The following is a 13,731-nucleotide window of genomic DNA, read 5'->3' on the forward strand; positions in this document are numbered from 1 at the left end:
ACTCCAGGGCCAGGGTAACTTTAGACCCTTGGATGAAGGCTGTGGTTCTTACACTGCTTTCAGGTGTCCAAAGTCATTCAAGGATGGGAACAAAGCTGGGGACCATCTCTCTCCAGAAAAAGACATAATTGCCAAGGTGTGCACGCAGGCTCAGGGCCCCCGCAGGTCGGGTACGAGGTCCCTCCTGCCTCACCGCTGGCAGGTCTTTGAGGCCTATCTCTAGGGACATGGCAGGGGCCCCACCCCTCTGCCAAGCTGGCCTTGCTTTGGGGCCTGCCCAACCACAAACGGATTTGTGGTCTGGTAACAATAAAAGAAAAGGAGGCCAGCAAAAGTGACAGAGACCTGCAGGCTTGAAGGGGGTAGAAGTCAGGTAGAACCGCCAAGAGGGCAGGCTGGCGGGGATTCTGTCCACAAGGAAGCCGTCCTCGTCCTCCCCATCGTAGGCATCCTCGGGAAAGGCTGTTCTTCAGCAGGGAAACCATCCACTGGGCCGGCTGAGCTGCAGATGCCAGAGCTGGAAGTGACCACCCAGCTGCACGTTTCCCAGGATGTTCCACTGGTGTCTCTAATAGTTATTTTGCATTAAAAAGGGAGACTGGAGGAGTGTCCTATAGCTTGGGAAACGCTGGGTGAGGCAAAGGGGCTGGTGATTTCCCAGGACAGGGTGTGCTCTGCCATCTGTCCTTCCTTTTGTGGACCGGTGTTCCCGAGGACCCACTCTGGGAAACCTGGATGTGGTCTCAGCTCAGGATTTTCGGGTGAGGAAACTGAGGCTCAGGGCATCCGTGACTGGCCTAAGGTCCCAGAGTCAGTTACCATCCATTGTGATTCTGCACAGTAGTTGACGGTGGACAAGGCTCAGCCCCTCCATTCTCTCCTTTCCTCCACCGGGGAAAAGCCTGCGAGGGACGCCTCGCCTCATCCCTCGCCTCAATTTACGGGTGAGGAAGGTGAGGTTCCAAGGCAGGAACCCAGGTTAAGTCTCCACCTTCAGAACATCTCCCCCAGGGGAACAGGCTTCCCTGATAGGGTGAATGAAAACTTGGGTTGTCACAGGGGGCCTCTCCAAGATGTCCCAGCAGCCCTTCCTGCTACAGAGGGGAGAATGGCAGGTGTCAGGAAGCCTGGATCCCAAGCCTGCCTTTGCTGGTCCTGAAGTACCAGGTGACCTTGGGCAACCCCCCCGACCTGAGTGTCCTTGTCGGTCAGTTGGAGGTAACGCAGTGCTAACAGCTGACCAGGTGTCGTGGGAAGCAATGGCCATGACAATGACGGAGGCTGCCGTGTCTTGGGCACTTACTATGCGCCAGACCCTGCATGTGCTCCATCTTCTCACACTAAGGGAAAGGTAATATGTTCTTTTTATACTATTAGTGAGCCTGTTGTGCAGCTGTGGAGCTGCCCAAAGTCACAGATGTCACAGAGGGTGGAGCTGAGAGTTGATCCCAGGCAGTATAAGAGCCTAAAACAAACGAGTTGCCCAAGAAATGCTGGCTATTAGGATATTTACGGAGGACTTTGGTTAGTTGTTTTAAGATGTAGACAGCAGAAGCACCAAAATAATGACATCAATAAGAAAAGTCCACCCCTCCGCACCCAGAACACTCAGGCCCCCACAATGAGACACTCTGGTGCAAGGGATCCATTTCGCTGTGTGATGTGTGGCCAGTCCCTTTACCTCTCTGGGCTCTGGGTTTCCCCATTGCAAAACAGGAAGGTAGGACAGAGACCTAGAAGGGCCCTCTCCACTTGCCAATGCCAAAGGGTTTCAGGACCCTTCCCCAGAGGTCTGTGTGCCCCATTTGTCCCTCAGCCAGAGTGCTACCTGGGCTGAGCCGAGTGCCAGGTTTCCTAGTTTTGGCCAAGGTCTACCAGGGAGTAGGACTGGAGTTTGGACAAAAGCCTGGACACGGGGTGAGGCCCAGGCACCTGGCTCTCCTCCCTCGTCCTGAGGTGACACGGGTGACTCCCATGGCGGCCCAGGCTCCCTCCCTGCTTCTCCATCCACAGAGGAAGTGTTAGCAGGCCATTCTACAAAGGACAAAAGTCAGCCCTCAGAGGGCCAGGTGGGGCTGGGGGACAGGCAGAGGAAGCCACCCATCTACTTGGACTAAACAGGCCTGGGCAGATGAGAAATCTTGTACCCTCCCTAAAGGGTTTCTGCTTTACTTCCCTCAAATCTCCAATGCAACCAGACTATTATTACCTTTCAAGAAATATGCTGCTGGGTTGGGGCTCCATTGCCCATCCTCCTCCAACGGCACAGGATCTGGGGGTTCGACTGAAAATGTCCTCCCCAGGTTCATCTGGCCCTTTCCAAGTCAAAGGTGCAACAGCATTCATTTCTGAGCTCCAAAGGGTGGCTATCGGGGCTGCACCAGGCCAGCAATAGGTGCTCAATAAATGTTTAATGAACTAATGGGCTAGAGAGACAGGGTTCCAGGCCTGGCTCTGCCACTAATTCGCTGTTGCCCTTGGATAGAGCCAATTGTTTCTTTCCATAGTTGGGTTTCCCGGACTGGAAAAAAAAAAGTCAGACCAGGTAACCCTTATGGCCCCCCAATTCTACACCACACGCTTAAGGGTGCAACACACAGGCAGGGAGCTTCCAGGATAGAAGGAGGTTTCAAACATCTCTTCCCACTGCTCCAGAGCGAAGAGGAGGACAGGACGTGACTGCTGGGTGGGAAGCTCCCAGTAAGGGGTTCTGAAGGCATCACAGCCATCCGCCCCCCTCCCCTGCAAGCGCCAACCTCTGTGGGTGAATGACTAGAGATGCTGAGGAATGAGAATGGGGACAGGGTAGAAGAAAGGATAGAAAGTGGGTGCAGTGTCCATTTAAGACAGACACCAAAATAATTCCAAAATAATTTTAGAAGAGCCACTGAAAGTACAAAGAGACTATATTTTAAATGACACGCCCCCACCCCACCCCCAACATTCAGATTAGCTCTGTTATTTTCTGGCAAGGCTCTAATCTGCATTGAGGTGGACCCTCCAAGCAATGAAGAATCTGGGACAGACTGGTGGGAGAGGAGGGAGAAAGCCCCCATATCTGGGAGCCCTGGGAGAGGCAGGCCTGAGTCCTCGGCAGAAACCCTGGCCAGCAGAGGCCACAGCATTGTGTCTGTGTACAGGTAATGCCAACTGGGGAGCCAGCTTTGAGACAAATGAATCCCTCCAGCCCCTATCTCTGGAAGCAGACTTCTCTGGAGGGTTTACTAGCCCCCGGACAATTCCAAACCTGCCCTGAAGTCTCCAGGTACAAAGATTACAAAGCCAGAAGTCCCTGCCACCCTGCCGCTACCAGCCATCCAGGCCCTAGGCCAGTCCCTATCCGTCTGCAGGCCTCAGTTACCCCACTGGCACAGTGAAGGGTTTGAGCTGGATGACGTCTAAGGGCCATGCCTGCTGTGACAGTCTGCAATGCTAAGACTCTACGGAAAAGCACAACACCTACATCACTCAGGCCTCCACCCCGGAGACCTGAGAAGGGAGTCCCCAGTCCCCAGTCGGCTGGTTAAGGCTGGGGGCTGGGGCCTAGCAGAGTCCCCACACCGTCTGTCCTCAACAGCCTGCCACGGCTGAAACCTTTGAGTGGTTACAATTACAGCCGGGCTAACAGGATTAGGGGAGCATTGAAATCTAAGAAATCTAATTAGCTCAGACACCCCGGCCTCCCCCAACACGATCCTGCAGTAACCCCAGCAGCTGGGCCTGACAGGCGGGGCCCGGGGCCCTCCTGGGCCACAGTCGTTACCTGTGCAGGTGTGCCAGGCTGGGCCAGGCTTCCTGGGGAGCTGCCAGTTCAGCCTGCCCGGCTGCTCCCTGCTCTGGACACCACCACCTGCAGCCTTGTCCTGGGGTGGCACTCAGATGAGCTCCAGAAAACCCGGGCCAGGGGCCTGGCCTGCAGGCGGGCAGTGTCAAGGGGCAGAAGGAATTCAAGGGCCCCTACAGGGCGGCTACCCGGCACGGCCTGGGGACTGACTCAGTCAGAGAAGGGGCAGGCTGAGCCAACGTCTGCACCTATAGAAACCATCGCAGCCCAGGGAAGAGCCTTGGGCTGCACGGGGATCTGGGGCCTGGAAACACCTCTGCTTCCTGCTCCAGGGCCAGGGATGAAGCCCCATGCACAGACACGTGCGCCCTGGGTAGTCATGACAGGATCTGGGGCTCAGAGCAAGCTCTGGCTGTAAGACACTGTGCCATAAGGGTGCAGTTGGCTCGGGGCATGGGCCGCGTGCTGCCAAATGGGAAGAGCAAGTGAGGCCCCACCATGACCCTTCCTGGGCGCAGCTCCTCCACCTCCGCCTCAGTCCCCAATTCCCCGTTCTCGGGGTCCACGTGGATTTCTGTATCCCTGTCCCCGCCTTGCTGGTGGACTGCGAAGGCAGTAGCACAGCTGGCGTCTGTAAGGCCTGGGGTTGACTCCTGGCTGAGACACAGGTCCTTTCACCTCCCTGAACCTCAGTCTTCTTCTCTGCTAAATGGGGCTAATTCCAAATAGTAGCTAGCTTCCGCTGCTGTTCTCGGGGTTAAGCAAAGTTGGAGAGCGCTTCTAAACCCACCAGGTGCCACACAAAGACGAGGGGCTGTGGCTATTGCTGTCATCGTGCGCCCCGTGGCAGGCAGCCGGCTGGTGCTGGTTAATTATTTATTTGGACTGATCTTCCTGCCCTTGCTGGACTGTGAGCTCCTAAGGAACAGGAACTGTCTTACACATTTCAGGGTCTCTCACAGGCCACGGTCCTCACACTGTGGACTCTCAGGAAGTATCTGTGAGATCAGTGCTGGGCCCCTGACCCAACCCCACCCCCTGCTATCTATCTCCTTCCTTCTCCTCCTACCCGATCCAAGGAAAGTGCCAGGAGGAAAGCTGGCACACAGACAGATAACAGTGAGCCCCTCAGGCAGACCCTCTCCTACTCCCCACAGGTCACTCCCAATAAGGGCTGGAAGCAGCCATTTGAAGGGTGTCCTCCCACCCCACAGGGGTGTGGCTTGCCTGGGCACTGGTATTGAATCTGGGATCATCCAGGAAAGTACAAGTCTGTGGTCTGGAGAATCCCCAGCTCCTCAAGCCCAGAGAGGTCAGGAGAGGTTGATTTCCAGAAGGCATGCAGCTGAGCACACCAATAGTCAGAACTGTCCACCAAAGGCAAAAACTGCCCTAAGGTAGTGAACTCCCTGTCATGGGGAGCATGCAAGCCAAGGCTGGACAATAAGCTGCCAGGGAGGTAGCCTTGGATGGGAGAGCAGTTTCTGGAAAATGCTTCTAGCACCTCCAATCCAACCCCTTTGTGCCTCATCCATTCTGTACCCAGAGCCTGCCAGGCCTTCAGGAGACACACACCCAGGGATCTCACGCCCATATCTGCCTCATTCTCACAGCAAGCAGGTAGGATTGGGGGGCAGGGCGGCGGGTGTCCTGCCCTTGGGCCCATTTTACAGATGTGGAGACTGAGGCCCAGCTGAGTGAAGCTATGGGCCCAAAGCAGCCAGTCAGCTACAGCCTCCTGACACCTCTGCCCTACCTCCTCAGGTAATAGCAAACGCCCTCATAATCGTGACGGGTTTCTGGACTCTTTCCTCATAGCCTGCGCTTGGGACTGGTTTTCTCAGCCTTCCTTCATCTTCCCTGAGGGCAGTGTCCAACCTCCAGATCACCCCTGGAGCTTCCAGCTTACACAGGCTCTGCCTCCCCCTTTCCTCAGGGTAGAGCTCTAGGGACAAAGAGCCCCCCTCCTTAGAGGGCGTGGACAGAAGCCACTGTGTCCTGCTGAGAGGTCAGAGCAGTCACCAGGCAAGGCTGCAGCAGGGTTCAGGGTAATTACAGCAGCCCGGCCTTTGTTGTCCACACAAAACCTAAGGAACCTCATAAAGATGAGGTGGTGATAGGAGCCAGGCTAGGGCCCTGGGGAGCAAAGTTATGAATGAAAAGTATGGGACTCAGGACCTGGCAGGCCCGGCTTCCTGGTTCTGTGACAGAGTGCCCAGAGAAGCTTCCGGAAATTGACTTGTTGGTGCCTGAATTTCTTACAGCAACATCTCTCCGTGAGACTAGGGTCACAACTGCCTGTTGGATGCTGGCCGAGGCTAGAGAACTCAGTATCTGTGGCTTCACACACGGGTACTCTTACGACAAAACTCTTGGGACACAGCAGGCCTCCAAGTGTCTTCCTTCCTTATCCACCCCGATCTCTGTCAATCAGGAAAAAAGTGAAGTCTGCAGCTCTTAGCTGGGTCCTTCCCTCTGCAATTTTCCATTGATGGTGTACACCTGTCCTAGGCTGGGGCACATCTCTGGGGACCAGGGATGGAGACAATGTTGTGTTACTGTCACTAGGCGTGTGTGTGTGTGTGTGTGTGTGTGTGTGTGTGTGAGAGAGAGAGAGAGAGAGAGAGAGAGAGAAACCCCAAGTCTCTGGACCTTTCTTTGCTCCTGGCTGAGAAAGGAATGAGGCTCCTCCTCCTCTCCCCTTCCTTAGGAGAAAAAAGGGACATTTGTCCCCATAAAAAAGGCAGCAATCTTTTTTTGCATAGACAGGACTAGTTATCAAAGTTTCCAATAAGTCCAACAATTACTTATTCCCAACTCTTCTCTGTGAGCCATACCCTGAATGCCTCAAAACCCCAATCCAAAAACCATTTACAACTCTTGAAAACTCCCTACCGCTCAATCCCCACCACCCCCTAGCCACCACAGTCACTGCTACCAACTCAGAAGTCTACAGTTTTGAGATTTACATGTGAAAACAGCATTTCATATCCTTGTGACTTGGGACAAGGAGATGCTTCTGTCCTTTTGGAGAAAAAAAACCCGGCCGAAAACACAAAACTCAGAAGAAAACAGCATCGCCCTCCCAATGCATTCCCTTGGCCCCAAAGTCACACGTGCTCAGTGGCAGATTCGGCTTTCAATGTGTCTTTTGTTTGATGCTGGTGCTTCAATATCTTCAACCTGAAGAGAGGAAGGTCAGCACAAGGCTTGGGGCATATTCACAAACTGCGCCACGAGGGGCAGGCAGCGGGCAAGTGAGGGGCCAGGAATTCCCTGGACCCCCTCAAAAAGCAGCCGGGACACAGAAAGTTACGGATTTGCTCCCTCATCTGAACTTCCCTGAGAGCAACTTTTAAACTCCCGGGACCACGCTACAAACGCCAGCAAAGGCTAGTCAGACTTCATCACCAGCCAAGCTGCCCATTCTCCAGCTGCAGCGCCTGCCTCTTTTTCTCTACCTTCAAGAAACAATAATAAGCAAACCCAGGCACCTCTGGGAACAGCCTCTGGCCTCCTGCCCTGCCCTGTGTAACGAGCCTGTCTTCACACCCACGAGGGAGGAGGAGACGGCACTGGCTAACCCTCTGGTCTACCAGGCCCTGTTCCCGGGGTTGCAGCAAGGAGACAAACTGTTGCTCAAGAAAATCCTCCAGAAAACCCTTGGCACCAGAAGATAACTCCGGGCAGCTCCTGCCCAGTGCCAAGCCAGGAGCTTCCAGAGGTGGCTTCCCCCTGCCCTTTTAAATCTGTGGGGCTGGGCCCTACTCTCCCATGCCCTGGGCTGTCCACCCAGGGGGCTCCGAATGGCCATGGCAGAGCAGGGAGGAAGAAAAGGCTGGCCGAGCAGTGCCCTCACCCTGCCAGCTCAGCCGCCAGCTTCTTGGAGGACCTCTGAGAGAACATTTGTTTGGGCTGCCAAGTTAAATCTTCCTCCCTCATGTCAGGGCATTGGAAAAGCAGTCAGGGGGGAGGAGAAGGCGGAGAGCGGGGGTTAGGAGCAGCGGGAAGGAGGGAGGCAGGCGGGCAGGCTCACAGAGCCCCAGTTACTCCGGCACTGCCTGCGCAGGAAGCTTGCGGCTCCGAGGCAGGCGCTGCCGGGACTCCGGACACCCAAGCAGGGGCCGGGCCGCCCGGCCTCCAGGGTCAGGCGCCGGGTGCCAGGCGCCCTGGGCTCCCGCCCAGGGAGAGGCCCTCGCTCCGTGGCCCGCCGGAGGAGCGAGGTGGGAAGGGACGGCAAGGGAGGAAAAAGTTTGCGGCAGGTAGAGGGGTCGGGCTGAGCGGCCCTGCTGTCGGGCTGTCCCCCGGGGAGGGGTGGGGGACCCGGGCCGGCTGCCCTGGCTTGCACCCGCCCGCCCGCCCTCCCGCTCGGGTTGTTTACATTCCTGGAGTGTCTTTTAAACCCGGGGCTGAGGCCGGCTCCCGGCCTTCTCCGGCGGCTCCGGGGCAGTCTCCCGTGAAAATCTGCTGGCGCACAATGGCGGGGAAGACGGCCGCCCCTCGCCCGCGCCCCCGCTGCTCCGGGGCGGGGAGCCTGCCCTCCGCGCCGCGCCCTCTCCTCGCCCGGCTGGCTTCCTGGACAGATGTCCCCGGCGAGGGGGCGACGCGCGCCCGCTGCCCGCGCCCCAGACGCCGAGGCCGCGCTCCCCACTGTTTTCTACCCAGCCCAGACGCCAGGAATGTGAAACAAGCTTCCAGAGCCCGCCCCCCACCCCAGCTCCAGCCCCGGCCCGGCCCCCCAACCTCCGCCCGGGGCCGCCGCCGCCGCCGGAGACGGAGAGGAAGAAAAGAACACGGGGAAATTACTTTCGTATTTGCAACGCGCGCGCACACACGCACATCTTCCCCCTGGGCTGCCCTCTTGGCCGGGGCAGCTCCATCGAGGCTTTGGCCTTAAGGTTCCTCGGGCTTCTAAAGATCTACTGGAAGACCCTACACACACCCCTTGGCGTTCCCCGCTAGTATGGTGCGCCGCGTCTCCCTGGGCAATTCCCACACAAACAACTTAACCGCGCCCCCCCCCTCCCATTTACAAAAGTGTGTGTTTTCCCTGGAAATTCAGATGCACAACTTAACACCACCACCCCTTGCCGCCACGAAATCCGGCGCCTTCCCTGTTGGTTCCCCTACACACAGGCGCACAACTTCGCGTCTTTCCAAAGGAGACGAGGGAAACCGAGGTGATCCTACGCCGGTCCTTCCTTCCCTCCCTCCCTCTCTCCCTCCCTTCCTTCTTTCTTCCCTCCCTCCCTCCCTTCCGAATCCCGGTCCTGCACGGCCCCCGGTGTACTGAACCAGGGCTGCAGGCGCGCCGGCAGGAGGCGGGCACCAGGTCCGCGCGCGTACAACTGCACTCACGCCCCGCGCACCCGAAGAGCCCCGGCCCCCGCGCGCAGACCAAGACGGCTCCGCGCAGCCCGGCGTTCGCCGGTTGCCTGGGCCTTGGCCCCTGGTAGCCAAGAAGAGCGCAGCGGAGCCCAGCCGCCGGCCACTCGTCCGGCTCGCCAGGTACCGGCGGAAATTAAAGGGAAAAACCCTAACGCCCAGCGCCCCACAGTCGCACCCCAAGAGTCCACGGGGAGCGGGAGGAAGGCCTGGGGCCAGCGGACGCCCGGGTCTGGCCCCAAACTTACCCGGAGCTGCGAGCGCCGCTGCCGCCGCTGGAGGACGCGCCGCTGCCGCCGCCGCCGCCGCCGCTGCCGGGCAGGGCCGGCTCCGGCCGGGAGGAGCTGCGAGGGCGCCGAGATGGGCTCCGCGCCGGCTTCTGCTCCGCGCCGACCGGGGCTGGGGTCACCGCGCTGCGCCGGCGCTGCTCGCTCGCTCCGCCGCCCGGTCGCTGCTCTCCGCCTGCCGCCCGGCCGCTCGCTCTCCCGGGCGCCAGCCGCCGCTCGCTTTTTTAATGTCCACAGACAGTGAAAAGGAACTCGGCGTTAGGGGGTGAGTAAGTGAATCAACTCGCCCGGAGCCGAGCAAGTTGAAGTGTCAGATTACATTGGCTATTCTATTTCCAAAGGGCCCCGCGCCGCCGGCCGGCCGCAAAAGCCGGTGCGGAACTGGGGGAGGAGCGGAGCGCCGCGCCACCGCCACCGCCGTCGCCGTCGCCGCCGCCGCCGCCAGCGCTCAGCTCCGCTCGCCTAGCGCTCTCTGCGCTCTCGCCTCTCCCTGTCTCTTTTCGCCTCTCTTTCTCTCCCTCGCCTTTCCCTTCCCTTTCCCTCTTTTGCTGCCTTTCTTCCCAGCTCCTCGGTCTGGGCGCTCTCCAAGCTTTTTCCCCTCTATGGCTCTGATGGGGCTTCGCGCGTCACCCACTCCCACTCACCTTCTCTCTCCTGCCTCCACTACTCCCTGGCCGCTCCCCCACCAACCGCGACCCCACCCCCACCCGCTCCAGCAAGTTTGGAGCAGGAGAGAAATGCTGAGGGTCACATTGGAGAGGGGGCTAAAATCACCTGTCTCACCGGAGTGTCCCCCGCTTTGCTCTCAAGCCCCCGACTGGAGTGCGTTTGGGGCCGCGAAAGCTGTCAGGTACCCGAACTGGGGCTGAGCGAGTTGCTAACGAGATTGCCAAAGACTTCCGTTGGAGGAGGCTTTGGGATTGCTCCTAAAGCCCGGGGGCTGGCGGGTGGGGCGAGCAGAGGACCCCTCCCCTCCCCGCCAAGGGCAATGTTGAGGTAGGCTAGAGCGCTGGGTAGAAGCGGTGCGCACGGTCTGTCCCCGGCACCCTGCGCGGTCCAAAAGCGCTTGGATTCCCCGAGGCCCGGCGGGAAGCGTCCCGGGCCCAATGTGTGCGGGCGGGGTGGGGGCCGCGGGATCCCGGCCCAGGGCTGTGCACTGTCCCAGGAGCCGCGGAGAGCGATGGCACTCACAAGGCTTACTTGGGTGAGCCCGGTCGCGGGGTTCCCCTGTCAGACCCACGCCTGAGAGCATCTAAGTGCGCGCGCACTTTGGCTCACGTCCGCTGCCCCTCACACGGAAACTCCTACACAAACGGCACACACATTCGCGCCCACACTCAGTATTACAAACACGCTCTCACACGCACACGCACCCACACACGTACACTTTCGCTCACAAAAATGCCCGTGTACACGGCAAGCGCGCACACACACACACACCAGTGCAAACCCACATACATTCAAAAAACAAAACATCTCCCTGTGCACTAAATCCTCACGTTCATGTACACATACAAACACATCCCCTCACGTTCTCTTCCACACCCCTTCCCCAAGCCCCCCCTACTCATGATTTGCGGTACCCTCAGTCCCAAATCATAATCAGCGCCCGCGCAGCCCGGGTTGGACACACACACGCGCGCACGCGCGCACTCCCCTCCCCGCACAAGCTGGGGAGGCTTCGGCCCGGCTCCCGCTTCGGATTCCAGGTGTGGTGGCGGCTCCACGCTCCGCGTTTTGCAGTCCGCCGCGGTGTCGGAGGCGAGGCGAGGAAGGGAGCTGGAATAACAAAGGCAAGTTGGGGAGAGCGCAAGGGGGCGCAGCCCCGGTCGGGCCGCGGGGGGAGCCTTGGTCGGCCGGGGCTTTGGAGGCTGCAGGGTCTCGGGCGCCTGAAGCCGGAGATGGGGAGGGAGGGTGGGGGTCGAGGGGCGGGGCCAAAGCGTGACGTCAGAGAACAATGACACCGCCGGGTGGTGGGGTGGGCGGGCACCCGGAGACAGCCGAGGCGGGGGTCTCCCCCGGGGCCTGAGACTAGCGGAAGACGTCCTGGCCCGGCCAGAGCCGCTGTCTGATTGACGAGGCCCGCTTGGGAGCGCGGATGTGCCACGCAGACTCGAGGATCGCCCCCGGCCTCCTGGGCAGTGATCAGCGCGGACCCTGGGCCAACGCGGGAGCAGGCCGGAGTACCATCCCCCCAACCCCCATTTTAGAACATCCTTCAGAGGGCTTCTCTGACCTCGGCTTGAACTCCTTCAGGGCCGGCGAGATCACTCCTTCCAGCACCGGAGGGAGAAGAGGCAAAATGAATTTGCCAGCCCTGAATTCATTCTCAAGGCTACAGTATTCTGACAGCCAGCAAACTCAGCCTGAATTCCTGAGGGCTCAGAGGACTGCAGCTCAGGGCCACAGGGGCTGGGGGATGGAGGGAGGATGCCGGGAGCCTGCTTGATTTTCCCATGGGAAATGCTGCCTCGCTATGCCATTAGGCACTTCCTTCTGGGCCTCAGTCCTTCGACCTGTCACATGGACTGTTACCACACTGCTACTTTGCTACCGCTCTCACACAGGTGTCAGCTGAGCGTCCCCTGGGGAGGGTGGATGGTATGAAAGACTTCCAGACCTCTAGGGACACCAGGGAGGCACGGTCCCAGCACATTCCTGTGGGAGGGAGCCCCAACCCCTCGTCATCAAAGTGGCCCAGGTTCATTAAGTTGGGACATGAGGGTAGCCTGAGAAACCCTTGAAGGCCTGATCCAGGGCTGGAAGGTGGGAATTCCACTTGCTGAAAGGTGGCTGGAGCCACAGCTGCCCTCCTTCCACCCCCACCCCACCCCACCTCCAAGAATGCATAGCATTGCAGCAGCCAGAAAGCCATCCCCACCCCAGGTCCAAAACCTTAGGACAGAGTTTCTGGGTGTTTAAGGACCTGGAGGGCAAGAATTCAGCCCCAGCGGAGAACTAGGCCAGTTCCTGTTACCTTGATGACCACCTACGTCAGAATGTTCAGTCCTCTCAACATTTTTGTCCAGATCTCTCAGTGAGTGACAAGGTATAGCTACCTCTAGGAAGTGGGGGGATGCAGGTGACCTTGGTGATGACCACTCATGTTCAAAAGCTCCTGTCCAGAAGACACCTACCCGCCACCTCCTTTGCCAGTTCCTTTGGCATCTGGAAACTAGGAAGTGGCTGAAGAGGGCAGAGGAGCCCAGCCCAGCACACAAAGCAGGCCCAACTCTCTGAAGCGTGGAGCCGGGGGTTGATCTCCCCTCTTCCCAGCTGAGCAAGCATGGCACTTGGTGGCAGCAAGTCCAAGAAATCTCGCCTGGGCCCTGAGTCTGCCCGGCCTCCTGGGGACCCTGGGCTCCCGTTCTTGGGACTCAGGCCCTTGCTGTCTCTATTCCACTTTCGAGAAATAACAAGGCAGGTTTGATCCCTGTGGGGTCTTGGAAGTTGCTATGACTTAGTTAGTGCCTACTGTGTGCTGGATACTGTGCTGAGGGCCTCCGAAGCGTTAGTTTATTGAATTCTCACATTGCTTTGAGTTAGGGGCTATTACCATCCCCCCTTCAGAGAAAACTGCACCGTGAGGGACTTGTCCACGGTCAACAGGAGTCGAACTCAGGTCCTCATTAACAAAGTTTCCTGCTGGTCCCTCAGCCCCAGCTCTGTATCCTCATCTTTAGACTCTCTGTGTGACCCTAGGCAAGTAGCTAGCCCTCTCTGGGCCTCTGTAAACCAAGGGCAAGGTCTCATCATGGTGATCAGGCATCTTTGGGGACCGTGTGTTCTGAGCCCCCACCCTCTTGGCCTTGGCCTCTGTGGGCCTGGAGGTCTGGGGTGAATCAGAGAGGTTGGTGCTTTCACTTCCCAGCCACTGGGAGCTGGAAGATGGATTCCGCTCAGCCCGTGCAGGCCCATAAGTCACCTGGCTCCAGAGGCTGCTTCAGCGGCCATCAGGAGGATGCAGGCTGCACGGGGCCTGTCCGTGGGCGCCAGTACGGGGCCCAGCCCACACCCACCTTCAGAACAGACTTAAGTGCTATTAATTCCCTCACCCTCCACCCTCTGGGGAGCTATCAGCAGGAGAAGAAGGCCATTGCTTAGGCCTGGGAGGAAGGCGGTGGTGGGAGGCTTTAGGTCCTGTGCAGGGTGTCATGACTGTGGTCCCCTCGGGCAGGGGCCCCTCAGTGGGCTGGGGGTGGTCAGGGGACTGACACATGTGGGGGGTGAATTCCTGCTTCTACTGGGTTGTCTTCTCTGTCTCCACTCTCCACA

The 13,731-nt window shown here is 58.8% G+C and overlaps 1 protein-coding gene across 9 annotated transcripts in view; it reads right to left on the reverse strand.

Moving 5' to 3' along the window:
* ZMIZ1 (zinc finger MIZ-type containing 1) overlaps positions 1 to 9,526 on the reverse strand; it is a 230,849-nt gene extending 221,323 nt beyond the window's left edge. For all 9 annotated transcript variants that reach the window (XM_027129760.1, XM_027129761.1, XM_027129759.1 and 6 more), the window contains exon 1: positions 9,418 to 9,526. The gene's annotated coding sequence lies outside the window, so the exon portion shown is untranslated. The remainder of the gene's footprint in view (positions 1 to 9,417) is intronic.
* Positions 9,527 to 13,731: the final 4,205 nt, after the last annotated feature.

Source organism: Aethalodelphis obliquidens, unplaced genomic scaffold (genome assembly GCF_003676395.1).
Source record: "Aethalodelphis obliquidens isolate GAN/ISIS:26980383/991018 unplaced genomic scaffold, ASM367639v1 scaffold37, whole genome shotgun sequence".
Taxonomy (NCBI): Eukaryota; Metazoa; Chordata; class Mammalia; order Artiodactyla; family Delphinidae; genus Aethalodelphis; species Aethalodelphis obliquidens.